Source organism: Macaca nemestrina, chromosome 5 (assembly GCF_043159975.1).
Source record: "Macaca nemestrina isolate mMacNem1 chromosome 5, mMacNem.hap1, whole genome shotgun sequence".
In the NCBI taxonomy this organism is placed as follows: Eukaryota; Metazoa; Chordata; class Mammalia; order Primates; family Cercopithecidae; genus Macaca; species Macaca nemestrina.
The window spans coordinates 136593826-136611501 of NC_092129.1; the positions used below are offsets into that span (position 1 = coordinate 136593826).

The following is a 17676-nucleotide window of genomic DNA, read 5'->3' on the forward strand; positions in this document are numbered from 1 at the left end:
GTTGATATGTTGTTGATATGTAGAATGTTGTAGATATGTTTCTAGATTTGATTTGCTACAATTTTGTTAAATATTTTTGCATATTCATGAGAAATATTTGGGTGTAGTTTTATTTTAATTTATTCTTCTGGATTTAATATTAGGATAATGCCCACCTAGAATGAGTTGGGAATGTGTTTCCTCTTCTATTTTCTGAAAGAGTTTTTGTGCAAGTGATACTATTTCTTCCCCAATGGTTTGGCACAATTTACTAGTAAAACTATCTTTACCAGAGATTTCTTGGTGGGAAGGTTTTTCCCCTTGCAAATTCAGTGAATTTAATAGATATAGGGATATTCAGATTACTGCTTTCTTTGTCACTGAGTTTGATAATTTGTTTCCTTCAAATTATTTGCTTTTTAAATTATTGAATTTATTGTCAATTCTCTCTTCATATTTTCTTCTGCCTTCTTAAATGTATGATGTATGTTTATATGGCAGTTTTAATGTCCTTATATACTAATTTTGATCATTTTAGCCATATATGGGTTTATATTTATTGATTGATTTTTTTCACACTTGGTTATGTGTCGCATTTTCTTAGTTATTTACATACACTAGTAATATATTTTGGCTGCCAGACATACTGAATATTATCTTGTTGGATACTGGATTTTGTTGTATTCCTTTAAAAAGTGTCAGGCTTCATTCTGGGATGTAGATAAGTGACATAGAATGAATTTAATCCTTTTGTGGCTTGCTTTTAAGCTTTGTAGGAGTGTGTCCAGAAACACCCTAGTCTACAGCTCATGTGGTTTCATTACCAAAGCAATGGCCTTCCGAGGACTCTGCCCAATGCCCTATGTACTAGGAGGTCTTTCCATTCTTCCTACTGGGAACACAAATTATTACCAGCCCTGTGTAGTAAGATCCTGGGATTGTTTCTTTTATGCATCTCTAGTTCTTTTCCCATACTTGATAGTTTTCTCACATGCACATGCAGATCAGGACTTAGCCAAAGACTCAAGGGGACCCCTCTGCAGATCTTGAGAGTGCTTTCTAAGTTCTCTCTTTGTGTCAGGAACTCCACCTCCTCTGGTATTTAGATCTGTAAATTCTATCTGCCTTGACCTTCCCAAACTCCAGATTCCAAACTCCATTGTCTGCTCAACTCAGAGAGACTGCCAGGCTATGTTTGGGTCCTGTGTATCCTGTTCCTAATGTCTGAAAACCATCGTTTCATATACTTTGTCTGCTGGTACTGTTGTATTTGTTAAGGGTAAATCTTTCTTTTACTCTGTCAGGCCAGAAGTGGAGGTTGTCGCAATTGACTCTAAAATTTCCATTTATCTTGAGTTGCTTCTCTGTTCTTCTGAAATATTGCCCTTTTGAGTTCAAGAATGAGTTGGAGTTTGGCATGTAGTCATAAAGTTCAACTGGACTAAAATCCAGTGATAATAATCATTAAAGTGACATTGTGAGATGACAGCTATAGCAACATATTTTGGCCTTCTGACAGAAAGTTCCTTTCTGACCCTTCTTTCCATTCTCTTTAAAGATATGCTGTCTTTTTCAAAGTCTTTATCTTCCACTTTAAGATAAAGATGCAAAATAAAGACTTTGCAAAAGGCAGCATACCATTTTTCGGCAATGAGAAAACAAGGAAACAGATGTCTCAGCCAGTCATTCACTGACACAGTCTAAGTGCAATGTCACCTCATCTTTAACCTCTTACCATTCAAGCCTCTGATGATTCTATGAATTCCTTTAGAAAACGATAGGAAAATGGAATTTATTGTTGCCAAAATGAAGTCCCATTCTCCAGCTGCCTTCCATACTCAGCCCCAAGTGTTGAGAATCTATTTGTGCATGAATTGTGATGCTTACCTAGGAAAATGTGCTGATCAGCAGCTCTGCTCCTAAATGGATAACACTCCCTCAAAAGTATGAGAGACTCTCCCTGTGCATGAAGCATGTGTTTCAGGCATGGAACCAAGTGATTTGTGCAATCTTGTGAGGACAAAGGTTAGAAAATTGGGCTTGAAGGCATGCCCCACTTTTATGCTTTACAAGCAGTGCCTTTCTGCCTCCCTTCACGAGCCTGGGGGTCAGCAGAAGGGCAGGGCCTGTCAGAGGCCGTCAGCCTCCATGCATAGGGTACCGTGGACAATAGTAGCATGGCAACAATTTAAATAAATAAGACAGTACATTGTTTAAGAAACACTAATGTTCCGAGATTTCAGTGGTAACAACTGCAAAGTAAACATGCAAGGTGGTAAGAAATAACTGGCATGAATGCCTTTTGTTAAAAGATGGACCACGAGTGCATTTTTTTTACACCCTACTGAAGTATTTTTGTTATATTCTTCTGTGGTGGCAAGAAAGGAAAGAATATGGTGAGTAATCTTTAATATTTACAATAGCAACTCTCTATAAACTGGCTTGGTTCTTCTAGAACTGCACTATTCAAAACGGTAGCCATTCGCACATGTGGGTCTTTAAATTTAAATGGATTACAATGAAATAAAATTAGAAACGCAGCTCCTCAGTCACACCAGCCACATCTCAAGTGCTCTATAACTACAAGTGGTTAATGGCCACTGTGGTGGAAAAGGCAGCTTTGGTCATCACAGAACATTCTGTAGGACAGTGCTACTGCAGGGTAATCTGGGTTCAGATCTGGCTTGAAGACCAATCAGTCCGTGGTCACAGGCTCTTCCCTGGGTCTTTATTCTTGTCTGAATATAAAAGGTGGAGTGATGGGATTTAGTGAGACAGAAGAGTTTTCATGTCCACAAAATAAAGAAACCACTGGAGAAAAGTATTCACACTGATAAAGAACATCTGTGATACAAGTTCGTATGAATCTACTGGTTTGAAATGTTAACTATTTAGGCAAAACAATCAGCCATTACAAATCTCCATAAAGCTGTCAAAATCCAATGACCACGTCCAGGGCCATTAAGAGTCTCTCTTTGGCCAAGAGAAACCATCAAAGCTGCAGAAACTTTGAGGATTGAGGATGTTGCCCCTCTAGTCTCTAAGGCCAAATGCAGCTTTAAGCCTGGAACCAAGACACAGACGTCAGGACCCTGCACTTGACCACTCTTCTCAGTCAAAACAACTTGTCAGCTGGGTGTGGTGGCTCGCGCTTGTATTCCCAGCACTTTGGGAGGCCAAGGTGGGCGGATCAAGAGGTCAGGTGACCGAGACCATCCTGGCCAACATGGTGAAACCCCGTCTCTACTAAAACAAAAACATCAGCTAAGCATGATGGCACATGCCTGTAGTCCCAGCTACTTGGGAGACTGAGGCAGGGGAATTGCTTGAACCTGGGAGGTGGAGGTTGCAGCGAGCTGATATTGCGCTACTGCACTCCAGCCTGGTGACAGAGCAAGACTCCATCTCAAAACAAAACAAAAACAAACAAACAAAACTATAAGGGTGAAAGTTAAGCAATTCTCTTGTGAATGTGTTGAGTTCTTATTCCATAATAAACATTTTATAGCTGCAATAATGAGCCTCTCGACAATTGCCTATTCCTTCCTATGTCTCTCTTTAATATGTTAAATCAACAGGTTGATAAATCTTTATAGAACCCACACTCTGTACCTAATGTGCAGATACTGCAAGAGATAGGAAAACAGTCCAAGATGAGGGTTCACTTTTCTGTGGGGCTGTGACCAGGTGGTTCAGGAAGAAGTATTCACACCATGAAGGACTTAGGAATTAATGCTAGAGTTCTGGTGGAATCAGGTTCTAGAGAATATAATGCTCAGCACTGAATAAGCACTGAAGGCACGCAGAGATGGAACAGGACTGGATTTTTCAAGGAAGGCTTCATGGAGGAAGCAGGCTTTAAGCTCTGAAAAAAGATGCAGGCACCAGGGTGGCAGGTAGGATCAGGGAAGAAACTCCAGGCCTCAGCAATTACATTGTCCTACCCAATCCTGTGCTGTTTTGAGAGGAGGTTTAGCATAGTGGATCAAAGCATAGACTCTCGAGCAAGAGCGTGTGGGTTCAAATTCTAGTTTTGTCATTTATTAAGTCTGTGATCTTGGGCAATCTAGTTAACCCTTCACTAGATTGCTGTGAGGATTAAATGAGTTTACATATGTAAAATTCTAGGCACAAAATAAGCACCATACAACTATTAGCACCCCCACTCCCACCCCACTCTCTTTTTTGACAGAGTTTATTTTTACTTGTATTTACATTGAGAATCTCCTAAAAGTAACCTCAATAATTTTACAATTAATTTCCATAATTGTCAGTTTGATTTCTTTATGAAAAATTTAATAAGTAATCATACTGTATTTAGGGCAAAGCAACTTGCGTAATCATCGTGGTGGATGCCTCAGCTCTTCTTACCAAAATACTGATGTCATCAGGGCCCTGGACAGGATCTACTTCATCCCTGTATTTGAATCCCTGTATTTGAGACTGAAAGATACTGACTATGTCTCCTAAATTATACCACAGAAGCTGTTTGGTTTGGAAAGATGTCTCTAGTGTCAGTGTTCTCCCCTCTTTTTAAATTTTTTTTTTATTTTTAATTTTTGCTGGGAAAACTACATATCTATATGCCAAAGAATGAAACTAGATCCCTATCTCTCACCATATACAAAAATCACTCAAAATGGATTAAAGATTGAAATCTAAGACCTCAAACTATGAAACTACTACAAGAAAACATTGAGGAAGATCTCTAGGACATTGGTCTGACCAAACACTTATTGAGCAATACCCGACAAGCTCAGGCAACCATATTCTTATGTGAGAGGGGTGGACATTACACTTTCACTTCCTCATTCCCTCTGGGAGGCGGACAGGCAGCATGGGAAGGGTTCGCAGCTCTGAGTGCAACCTGGCTTTAGTCTCAGTGGCTACATGCAATCCGGGCAAACGTAGGCAGTGTCTTAACCTTATGGAGCCTCCTTTTCCTCATCTAAAATATGGGACATTAATACCCACTTCACAGGTTTGTTTGGAACAGTGGAATAGAATTTTCCGACACAATACCTGGCATGCGTTCTGGCATGTGGAGGGAGCTCCCTTGAATGTCCCAACAGATTGAATTTGTTATCACTCTTTCTGAGAAGGAGCCGTATCACTGCCACTCAATTCTTCAGGCTATTTGTACATGAAAGAGGCAAGACTTCCTGCAGTCCAAATTGACTCTGCCTACAGCAACAATACCAGGCTTCTCAAATAAATTTAAATACAAAACTAAAGCAAAAAAATAGGAATAGCATGAATACATGTCTGTTTCAAACCCTAACACGTACACTCAAATTCCTAATTTGTGTACAACCATACACAATGTGGCCTTGGTCTTGACAGTGCTAAGATACGCTACACACTCGTGTGATGATCTCTCCAGAAGGATAGAGGCAAGTGGATCATTCTCCACAAGTGTTTGCATTGGTAAGCGGACTTAGAGGCGGACAAGAGAATCCACTCTAGTAAGTTTAAGCAGAGAGGGATTTATTACAGATTTGAGAAACTCACAGGATTTCTAGTTAGGGGTAGACACCAACTAAGCCTAAGTGCTGCACATCCAGGTTGAGCCTGGAGAAACACTCAACCACACTCTGGGATTGTTCTAGAGAAAACCCCACAGCTTCCTGCCAACCTGTGGTCACATATTATACGTTTTTTGTTGTTGTTGTTGTTGTTGTTGTTTTGTGTGTGGAATCTGGAACACCTAGACTCTAGCCGCAAGGGAATCTGGGATTTTTTTTCTTCCACTGTTCAGCCTTTATAGTACAAGAAACCATACCAAGTAGGTTTGGAAAGGTTGTAGTGAGTCCTCTGCAGTATCTGTCAGAGAACACAAGTTCACCTCCACAATGAAAGACTTCTCTGGTCCCCAGTCACCCAGATTCAGCAGGTCCCTCCAGATTGTGCCCATGGCACTTTGCACATATTCCAGATATTGTCTCCATTACATTGAGTCAGCTATTTGTTCACGCAAAGGTTTTCTTTGTTAAACTGAATCATAGAGGAGTGGGAAAGGCACAAGCTTTGAAAGTACAATTGAATTCAAATCTCAAATTTGCTGTTTACTAACTCTTTAGCCTTGGAGGAAATTCCTTAATATCTCTGTTTATTAATATCTCTATTTATAGATACTTGTCATGAAGAGTGAAATGCTTAACTGAATCACTGATGCATTACATGTGCTCAGGAGATGGAAAATTCCCTCTAAATTTTCTTATCATTAAGAGCAAAAATAATTTTAATTTCATCTTTGTATCTCTCTGCATAGTTAAAATTCATGTCTGCTTTGTGCCAGATATTCTGCTAGGTACTGAAATTATAAAAATGAACAAGAGTCTTGTAAGTGTTCTTAATATAGGTGGGGAGAGACATATCCACACACACACACACAAACAATGGTTATACAAAGTGATAATGTGTGGAGAACGAGTGATTGATCTTTCAGGGGCAGGGAGAAAGCCCAGAAAGATTTCACAACTCAACATGTAAGCTGGGTTGTAAAGGTCATGTAGGAATTTAGGTGGAACAGGGGAGGGGGAAGCTGACCAGGCTGTAGCAGTAATGTGAGGGTATTTGAGATCAATAAGCAGTTCATAAAATAGAGTCAGTAGAGCAGGGAGTTAGGAAGAGATGGGCACAGCTGGCTGTCATGAGCTGGGACAAGTTGCTCTACATACCACTAATTGTGTAGGTTATACCACATATGAGGGCACTTGGCTAGTTTGTGGCGGGGGGGTGGGGATGGTTCTGGCATCCAGCCAGGTCAACCCAAAAAACCAGTTGCCTGCAGGGCTGTCTTTTGAAATCAAATTGACACCCTGCTGTGAAAGGTTTTGTGTGCCAAACTAAGGAGTCTGAATTTTACCTTGTAGGTAATGGGGAGTCATCAAAAGTTAAGCAGAATAGACTTAAGTACATTTGTCCACAAAAGCAACTCTGGTTCAGTAAGGAGGATAGAAGCAAGCTGTATTAGTCTGTTTTCACGCTGCTGATAAACACAAACCTGAGACTGGGAAGAAAAAGAGGTTTAATTGGACTTATAGTTTCACATGACTGGGGAGGACTCAGAGTCACGGCAGGAGGAAAAAGGCACTTCTTACATGGCGGTGGCAAGAGAAAATGAGGAATAAGCAAAAGCGGAAACCCCTGATAAGCCCATCAGACTTTGTGAGACTTATTCACTATCATGAGAATAGCACAGGAAAGACCAGTCCTCATGATTGAATTACCTCCCCTTGGGTCCTTCCCACAACACATGGGAATTCTGTGAGACACAATTCAAGTTGAAATTTGTGTGGGGACACAGCCAAACCATATCACAGGCAGACCAATTAGTGGGCTCAGATGGACAGAACGTAACACCATACCACTGAGGACAGATGATAAGAGTCTGAATCAACATGAGTAGCAGTGAGAAAATGCAATGAGGATCATTTTGAAAACCATTTAGGAGGTAGAACTTCTGAGACATGCATGGTACCCAGCTGGATGTACAAGACCATGTGGATTGTGACAGTAGAAATTAGGGAGGAGCAGGTTTGTCTTTTGGGGGGTGAGGGGTGTTTCCAACATTTTATTATTCCCTTGAATTATATAAACTGATTTGTGCAGTAGGCAGGAAGGCATATGAGTATGAAATTTAAAAGAGAAACAAGATCAGATATAGAGATCTCATTGACTTGTAGAGATAATAGCTATAGTCACTGATGTAAACAGGGTTACCCCAAAAGAGGTAGAGACCCCCAATAAGGCTTTCATGTACATTGTGCATAGTGGTATGCCAGTAAATGATTAACATTGGTCTCTGTGGTATGGGGGGACTCCTATCTTTAGCATGTACTGATTTCTGTAGTGTAAGTACTCCCACCATAGCTGATTTCAAGCTACCTATATGGCATCACTGAACAGGGAGTCAGAAAGAGATGGGCACAGCTGGCTGTCGTGATCTGGGATGAGCTGCTCAACACACCACTAATTGTGTAGGTTGTACCACATATGAGGGTACCTGGCCAGTTTGTTGGGGGTGCGGTGGTGGAGATGGTTCTGGCATCCAGCCAAGTCAACCTAAGAAGCCAGTTGCCTGCAGGGCTGCTCTGCAAGGAGGGGGAAATTTATTCTACATTATTTGTCCAGAAGGGGAACTTTTTCCCAATTCTGAACCCAGAATTCAAGAGGGCTAAGTGTGGAGCCCTGAGAAACACCAACATTTAAGTAACAGGGAAAGAAGATCCAAAACAAAACCATACAAGAGAGGTGGGCAGACAGGGCTCATATCTAAGCACTACCCCTTTCTAGTTTGATGATCTTAGTCAAATTACTTTCCTTCTCTGTGCCTCAGTTTTTAACATTTTTTATATTGGGGTAAAAATATACATAAAATTTAACATCTGCACCATTTTTAAGTGTACAGTTCGGTGGCATCAAATGTACTCAGACTGTTGTGCTACAATCACTACCATACACCCAGAGAACTCTTGTTTTGCACAACTCAAATGCTGTACCTATTAAACAGTCACTCCCCATTGACCTCTTCCCATAGCCCCAGCCAATAACCATTCTACTTTCTGTCCCTGTATTTGGCTACTCTAGGTACTTCATACAAAGGGCATCATACAGTGAGTTTCACCATGTTTTAAATGAGAAGACAACACCGTCCTTGTAAGTGTTGTAATTCTCAGATGGACTGTGAGGATTCCAGCTGAACATCTCACATCTCACACATGCCTAGCACAGAGAGGCACTCAGTAAAGGACAGCCACCAGCTCCCATGTGTGAGAGATGCTGTGCAAGATGCTTATGGGAGACATGAGGGGGAATAAGACACTGTTCTTGCCTTCATAGGTCTTCAGCTCAGAAAGATTTTGTATTTACAAGTAACTATTATTAAATCAAAAAGTGAAATTTTTAAAAAGAAAAGTACTGATGGCCTGGTGCAGTGGCTCACGCCTGTAATCTCAGCACTTTGGGAGGCCGAGGTGGGCAGATCACCTGAGGTCAGGAGTTCGAGACCAGCCTAGCCAACATGGCAAAATCCCGTCTCTACTAAAAGTACAAAAATTAGCCAGTCTTGGTGGTTCATCCCTGTTTTCCCAGCACTTTGGGAGGCTGCGGCAGGCAGATCACCTGAGGTCTGGAGTTCCAAACCAGCCTGGCCAACATAGTGAAACACCGTCTCTACTAAAAATAGAAAAATTAGCCAGGCATGTTGGCGGGCACCTGTAATTCCAGCTACCCAGGAGGCTGAGGTGGGAGCATTGCTTGAACCTGGGAGGCAGAGGTTGCAGTGAGCCGAGATGGCGCCACTACACTCCAGCCTGGGTGACAAGGAAGAAACTCCGTCTCAAAAAAAAAAAAAAAAAAAAAAGAAAGAAAAGAAAAAAGAAAGAAAAGAAAAGTACTGACAATGTTCTCTGGGAATTTAGAAGATGAGGAGATTATCAATGGCTAAGAAAATCAGAGAAAAGTTTACAGAAAAGGAAACATTTCTTTGAAGGGTTTGGCCTAAATGGTAACAGCAAAAAGGACCCTTTGTGAAGACAGACTGCATATGCCAAGACATTGCACTGGTCATCTCAGGCTGCCATGACAAAGTCACACAGACTGCACGGCTGAAGCAACAGAAACTTATTTTTTCACAGTTCTGGCTAAAAGTTCACCATCAACGTGCCAGCATGATCAGTTTCTGGTGAGGACTTTCCTCCTGGCTTGCAGACAGGAAATGAAAGAGAAAGAGAAAGCTCTCTGGTTCTCTTCTTAAAAGCATAGTAAACCTATTGGATCGGGCTGCCACCCTATGGCCTCATTCAGCCTTAATTACTTCCTTAGAGGCCTCAACTACAAATATAGCCACAATGGTGGTTAGGGATTCAACATATGAATTTGGTGTCAGGGGTGTGGGTGAGACACAAATAGTCCGTAAAAGGCATGGAGGTGGGAAATCACCACTCGTTTATAGGGAACATCAATAATATTATTTGGATGATGCATAAGGGGGTTGAAAGTGGAGGAGATGGAGAAATAAAATTGCACCCAGGGATCAGCTTGGATCACAGGAGGCCTTTGAGTAGCAGCTAAGTCTTTTAGAGTGTGTTTGGTCTATGGCAGGGAGAACCTGAAGGTTTCAAACAGGGGCGTTGCAAGGTCAGAAGTGTGCTTTGGGAACGTGGTTTTGGCAGTGGTGGGCTTTATAGCCAGTCTTGTTCTTATTGCCTTGGAGCAGAGAAGGAAGGCCAAGTGCTGGCAGATTAGATACCTGCCAGAGTCTCCCAACCAGATCTTTCAGGTTGATTTCCTGAATGCCAATCGGTCCCTCATTTGACTGGCTGTGAAGGAACACACACTTCTGGCGTACTCTTGTGAAAAATCATTCTGAGGGCAAACATCCCCAGCCTACCCCCACCCGGAGCTTCCCAAGTATCAATTCCAAAGCAAAACAGGCTTCTTTATCTCAGTCAAAGGTTTTGAATAGGAACTGACCAAATGAATGATCCACTGGCCAAAATAACTTTGGACAGTTTCTTGCTGACTGCTGAGCACACAGCAAAGCTACTTGATCTTGCATTTCATGATATGGTATCTAGTTCTCAGAGGTTGTAAATGGTCAAATCTCAATGAGAGGGCTCTTCAGGACAACACTGCAGAGTGGAATGCCTCTCCCCAGGGTAAAGTTCTCGTCAGCCTCCTTAGGCAATTGGTCCCAGCAGCCACTGCGACAACAACTAAAAATAGGCGTAGTATAAAACCTCAGCTCCGAGGAAAGCTGAGAGAAATTAGTTTGCTAAGAAGCACAGACTGTGATAAAGCATTGCCTGGTGTTTTCCAACGCATCATGGGACGTGAGGAGTTCCCAGAAGTCATTAATACCGACCTCAACGATTAAAGTACATTTACTGGATGGGAGGGAAGGCGACTTTCTAAATTATAAACAACTTCAGAGATCATCTAGCAGCACTATTTAGTATAGGCCTGAGCAATAGGAGGTTATGCACATCACTTCCACCTACATAGTTTCATCCTTTTATTCATTTAGCAAGTGTTAACTGGGCACGGCTCAATTCCTCACTCCATTCTGCTCAAACATCCTCCTCACTATGTAATATAGCACCTCTGTGTTTCTGTTTCCTTATTCTCCTGTTTTCTTTATATCACTGGCATTGTGCTTTATTTTTGGTTACCCATCTGCCCTACCAGCCTGTCACCCAGCTCCAGGAGCAGGACTTTGCCTGTTTGGGGTCTGGCATGGAATGATTGTACTGAATGCATTTGTGTGTCAGGCCCTGCCCTCCAGTGTCTCTCCTCTCTCTCTCTCTCTCTGCAACTCCTATTTGCTGGACATTGACCCTTCTGTATTTGGCCTCCGTCCCTTGTCATCTCTCTCATATTTTCATTTGCTTTTTTGCTCAATGATCTCAGAGGCTTTCTTTATTTCCAGCTCTTGTATTACATTTTTCATTTTTAGCAGTTATGTTCCTAATTTTTAATAACTCTGATCTTATTCTCTGATTGTTCCTTTTCCAAAGTTTCCGATACTACATCATAAGGACCGAGTGGCAGGGGAGGCCAAGTCAATCATCCTTCCTTTATGGTGATCAGGGAATGGATCTCCAGATGCCAGAAGGAGAAAGGCTTTACCCTGGCACCTCCACACCAAGACTGGAAGCTCAAGCTCTCCCCACATCCTCAAATGGCTGCCTGTGGAGGGAAATTTCCACATAGAGGCCAGAGGTAAAAGGCTCCCAGTGCTCTGCACAGAGCTGGGATGTGGGAGTTGGCTGCTATCTGGCATGGTTGTTCGAGGATAGAATTTCACTGAGTCCCTCCAGTGGAGCCCCATATCATACCTCCCACCCACTGTGGGATGAGCCAACTCCAAGCTGACAGCTTCTCTAGGGTCCTGGCAAAAAACAGGGCCCCCATCTCCTCTGTACCTACATTAGAGTTTATTCTGAGCTATAGTATTTTCTATCTTCTATTCTCTCTCAACATCTTCTTACCTACCTTCTCTCTTCCAGAAATTTGTCAACATCCCTTGTCATTGGTGACCCTATCTTATTTTCTTAACTATTGTGAGATTGTTCCTTTTCATACTTCGCTACTCTTATTTCAACAGGATCTCAGGAAAATCTGCAGACAGTAATATTTCAATCATTGCGCATGAGCAAAGGGTACTAAATACAGCTTGGGAGCTGGTGAATGTGAAGTGTGTAAACAGGGCTCTTTACTGCAGGGCTTTTCAGCACCTTTAATTCGCAAACAAGAATAGGTACTGCAAATCTCAAAGAGGGGGTGTGGTACGAAGCATTTCTCAATTATTTGACCACAAGAATTTCTTTTTTTTTTTTTCAGGGAAATCTCATCATTCTTTTGTTCTAAGAAATATACTATGAAAAATACTATATTAATTTATCAGGGTCATGCTAGCCCTGGGACTGCAAAACAGTAGACATTAACAATGTTTGCTGAATGCAGGTGCAAAAGGAGCCTGAGTCAATGGGTCCTAAATACCACTCCCACCCAAGTAACAGATTTACTTTGTGGAGATGATGGTTTAGCTCAGATAGTCAGTGCAGTGGAAAGAACATCCAGGCTGAATTCAGACTAACATAATAGCTGGGTGCCATTAGGCAGATTGAATTATTTGAGCCCCAATTTCCATATCTGTGATATGGGAATAATATCTGCTTTTTTTATTTTATAAGGTAGGTGTGAGCATCCAAAGATAAAATATATGAGATGGTATTTTATAAAATGTAAAGCACTAAACAAATACAAGGAATTATTATTGTTGTGAAACCCAGTTTCCATGTCACAGCAGTTAGAACGTGAAAGGGAAAAGACATTTGAGCATTCTCTAACCATATCACATGGCTGGTTGCCCAGTCATCCTAAACTTAGAGATGGCCCCAACTGCAGAATCACAGGGAAAAACACAGAAAAAAAGGAGAGAAACCCTAACCCTCTTATGGATTGCACATAAAGCTAAATCAAGACTTTATCCTCACTTTGCAAGTGAAGACTTGAGCGAGAGAAACAAGAGACTCAGCGATCTTTATCTGGAAAAGACCTTAGATATCATTTGAACCAACTTGCTTGTTTTAGATGCATAGAAACTGGCCCGGAGAGGTTAAGTAATTTGCCCCCCATCACACTGAGATAATTGTGCTAGCGAGAAGGTCTCCAAGTTCCTGGCCAACATAACTCAACTCAACAAATGTTTATGGAGCGTGGCGTACCACTGCCCCAGGGGCCAGGGTGTACACAAGTGGGAGCCTCAATTTCTATCCTGAAGGAGCTTACAAGTGCAAGAGAGGAAAGAGTGACAGCAAACACTAGAGAAGGGCTGATAATTCAAGACTGGGTTGTTCAGTTATATTCTAGGAGTTCAGAGATAGGGGCCACTGTTGATGACTGAGGCAGACAGAAAAATCTTTTTGTAGTTGGTATTCTCCATTTTCAGAAATTTTGACTCACACACGGTGGCTCATGCCTATAGTTCCTGCTACTCTGGAGGCAGAGGCAGGAGGATTTCTTGAGGCTAGAAGTTTGAGAAATTCTGTCCTTTCACCTCAAAGATTCCTTAGGGAAGAACACACACACACACACACACACACACACACACACACACACACACACACACAGATACCTCAAATACAAAGTTGAAGAACCTGCCATAAATCTCAAGGGTAGTTTCTTGACCTTAAAATCTCCAAGAAAAAAAAGGGGACCAGTAGAGTCCATTCTATCTGAAAAGTATTTGCTACCACCTAAGCTGTCGCCAAAGTGTCTCAGAGCCCATGATTCCTTTGTGGCAAAGAAGACAAAACACCCATTTCCCTGGCAACAACTTTTATTTACTATTCAAATAATATCCCTGTGTTTGGAAGGCCAGTGAATCTTTTAGCGTTTTAATTTCTAAAGTTTATAGAGCAGCAAATCGGTTTGGCATCTGTTAGTAACTCTGCCCTAAGATGGGATGATTCAAACTTGGCAGCTAGCAGGCACTGTCTCCCATTAGTAGGAGTAATAATGAAATGATGTGGTTGAACATCTCGGGATGCCAAGTTTATTTTGTGCTTGGACAAATGGTATATTGTGTTGATTTTCATTTCTTAAAAGATCCTTATAAAAGCCTCCCCTTTTATTTATGTTAGAAAATTCAATTTAACCAAATAAGCAGAACCAGAGTGCAGGGCATCAGCAGCATTGGAGACTGGGTGTACTACGTGCGGGAACTGAACAGAATAACTTTGGTTGCTCTGCATAGGGATGCGGTCCAGGCACTCACAGGGACATGGGAGAACACGAAGAAGGATCAATGGACAACTGAATAAACAGCCCAGTGATATCCACTGGGCTTTAAAATGGTTTGCTGCTGAGGATATATATGGGCAACTGGTGTGATGGGACCTCTTAAGGCCAGAGCTTATTTCTGAACATATATCCCACATAGCACACATTCCTTGAACTACTCCACACAAAAAAAATGGCTAAAGAAACTTGAGAAACTTCCCCTATTTCTCTTCCTGCAGATTCACAGTACACATTAGCCTATAAAAGGAGCAGAGATATCAGTCAAAAAAACCTTGAATCTTGTTTAACTCAGCATTTCCCATTTTGGAAATAGTTAAGTATAACATACCAAACATTGGAATTGCTATGTCTTGAGCTTTCTGCCTGAGGCTATTTACACAGCCTGTCAAAAGCTGATGACAAAGAAGTGAAAATTTTACTCTGTATGACATATCTGTTTTTGCTCCTGAGTTAATTTACCCAACCCAATGTTTTATTGCTTGTTGATGTTTGTTCTGCCTATTCTCACAGCCAGGTTGACTGCTCTTGCCTGGATCTGAAGGCTATATTGAAATGGGGACTCATACCTGGGTCTGTTGGTCCCCAAAGCCCATAGTTTTAACTGTGTGTTACTCTGCTTAATACTGAGCACATTTAAATTCCCCTTTGAAGGTAATTCAATGGTTGGGTACTTTCATTGTCTCCTATATCAGTCAACTACTCCTATCTACTAGAAATGAAAAAAGAAAACAGAGGAAGGGGAGAAGAGAGATAGGGAGAGGGATTAATTTCTTGTAGAAGCAAGAAAACTTAATCACAGGGATATTTTTGAGCATTTGTAACTTTATCACAAGTTCTTTTTGTTTTCACAACTTCCTGGGAGATGCTATGCTTGGAGGTAGCTTAAAAATATTGTTTAAAGGATGCAACCTATTCATCTTCCCAGGATAGGGAAAAAATTCCAAAGATGATTATGAAAGAGATAGTCTAGGATTACTCCCTAAACATTTTCCTGTGGAGCAGCCTCTAAACTGCTTTTCTCAACCTTCATTTGCAAAGCAAAACAGCATTAGTGTAATCAGTCCCCTATCTTTTCCAAATCTGCCTTACCCTAAGAGTTGCAGGGGATATTCAAACAGGAGGCCTGGAGAAAGTGCTTTTGAACAGCAAGCTCCTTTGTTTTCCTCCCTTGCCTCTGACCACTCTAGTTTTTAAATTCTCAAATTTGAATTCTCAAATTAGACTTTGTCAGACCTTTAGCATTGCTTGGCAACTCTAAAGAGTCCATTTTCCCTCCTGTGGCCACGGTCTGAACCATGCATTCTGATGCTGAGCCACTGCATGTACCTGACTGACATGACACTGCAGGCTCTTGGCCCCCATTCTTCCCCCCGGGAGACAAGTGGTACCTCATGGCATTGCCAACTTCTCACTGATTAAACTATATTGAATTGTGTCCATTGCCAATCTCAACTCCCTCCCAGGCAAGTAGGAAGGCCAGGGCTCTGATCAGCGCTGAGGTTTCACGAGCTGGACTAGTAATGGAGCTGGGGCTGATCAGGAGGTGGGAGGTGGGGTGACTGCTGGGTGGAGCAAAGCAAGCAGCAGCCAAGGTGAGTTTTGAGAAAAGGAGGCCATTTACCACTGGCAAAGAGACTGGGAAGAAAGATGCCTGTTGTGTGTGAGGCCAAGGAGCAAGCAGAGAGAGCATTTGAAACTGGGAGGATGGAAAAGAGGCCTGAAAATCTTCCCAAGCTAAGACTGGGTTAGGAGCAGAGGCAGCCCTAGAATTTGTGAACCTGAAGCTTATGCATTCAAGGAGCCCTCCTTCAGAAACAAAAATGAAATTCCAACTATAAAATACAATATGGGGCCAGGAGCAGTGGCTCACACCTGTAATCCCAGCACTTTGGGAGGCCAAGGTGGGTGGATCACTTGAGGTCAGGAGTTCGAGACCAACTTGGTCAACGTGGCAAAACCCTGTCTCTAGTAAAAATGCAAAAATTAGCCAGGCATGGTGGCATGTGACTGTAATCCCAGCTATTCGGGAGTCTGAGGCACGAGAATCGCTTGAACCAGGGAGGTAGAGGTTGCAGTGAGCCAAGAGATTGTGCCACTGCACTCCAGGCTAGGGGACAGAGCAAGACTCTGTCTAAAAAAAAAAGGGTAGATATGGAAGTGAGTATTTATTTAGAATATGAAAAGCAATGAAAACAAATTTGTAAACTTTTAGAAAACAATTATATACCACAGATATAAAAAAAATCCCAAAAAGTAACTTAATATTTTATTACGTGCATAATGTATATCTGCATAATGTATATCTATAATACTGTTTTTTCTCTGATGTTTTTGAAACATACACTTTGAATGTCTCTTCATTTGCCAATGATTTTGTAATATCCTGATCTGTGGGAGAGAAGACAGATAACACAATTCCTCCACTAGCGTGATCAATCAACGTTGATTTTTAGTATTGATAGTTGGGATGTAAAACTGCAACTGTTTATAGCAGTACTACAGGTTTGTATGCAAATACATAAAAGTGTACTTTGGGTACTTCCCACTGAAAAATATATGGTGCATTTGTTATTGTATATGTTGCATTATTGTATATATTCCTGACAAGAGAGAATTTCTGTTTTGACAAGGCATTGGTGAAAACTAGATCCTCTGTTTACAATTTTACATATCTGATAACTGGGAGAACTTCCCACAGTCTAGCTTCTAGCTCTGTATGTTTCAAATCCCAGTCTTCATATCCTATATATTTCTGGTGCTGATGCCATAGCATACATTTATATTGTGACATGACCATCTTTGGGTCATGACCTGGGTGAAGTCAGCATGATGGGCGTCAAGAGTGTTACTGAAGACCAGTTCTTCACCATGATGGTTAACAATAATATAACTATTACCAGAAATAAGTTAGGACCACACAAATATATCTCATTAAACCCAAACTAAATATATGCCTAATTTAACTTCCCACTTAGTGAAGTACCAAGATGCCCATGGCAACTCTAATACCATCTGAGGCTAGAGGAAGTGTTACAGAGGGAAAGTTGTAATGAAAAGAGGCATTGGTCTGAAGCAGTTGCAGCTCAAATATCTCATGCTTGCAAATTTTGCAAAAACAAATCATCGTGTGAACACTATGGTAGGCCTGTTTCTGGGCATGGGAAGGGAGCACTGCAAGTGAGGGGTCTTGGACTATGAGTTTTATGATTCTGACAATAAATCATTCTTGGGAGGATTCCAAGCTTCTTCCTATACTAACCAGATAAATGGACACAGATTGTTTCCACCATCATGAGTACTAAATTATCAAATAAATGATGGGTGGGCCATTTTGGGCACCACACTTCCTCCAGGAATGCAGTGAGGACTGGTCATCTCCGCTGG

General features: G+C 41.5%; 1 long non-coding RNA gene across 1 annotated transcript; it reads left to right on the forward strand.

The window, feature by feature from the left end:
* Positions 1-1842: 1842 nt before the first annotated feature.
* Positions 1843-15132, forward strand: LOC139363177 (uncharacterized). The gene is made up of 3 exons (XR_011623124.1): positions 1843-2375; positions 11502-11706; positions 14133-15132. It is a non-coding gene; the product is annotated as an uncharacterized lncRNA (long non-coding RNA).
* The last annotated feature ends 2544 nt before the right edge of the window (positions 15133-17676 follow it).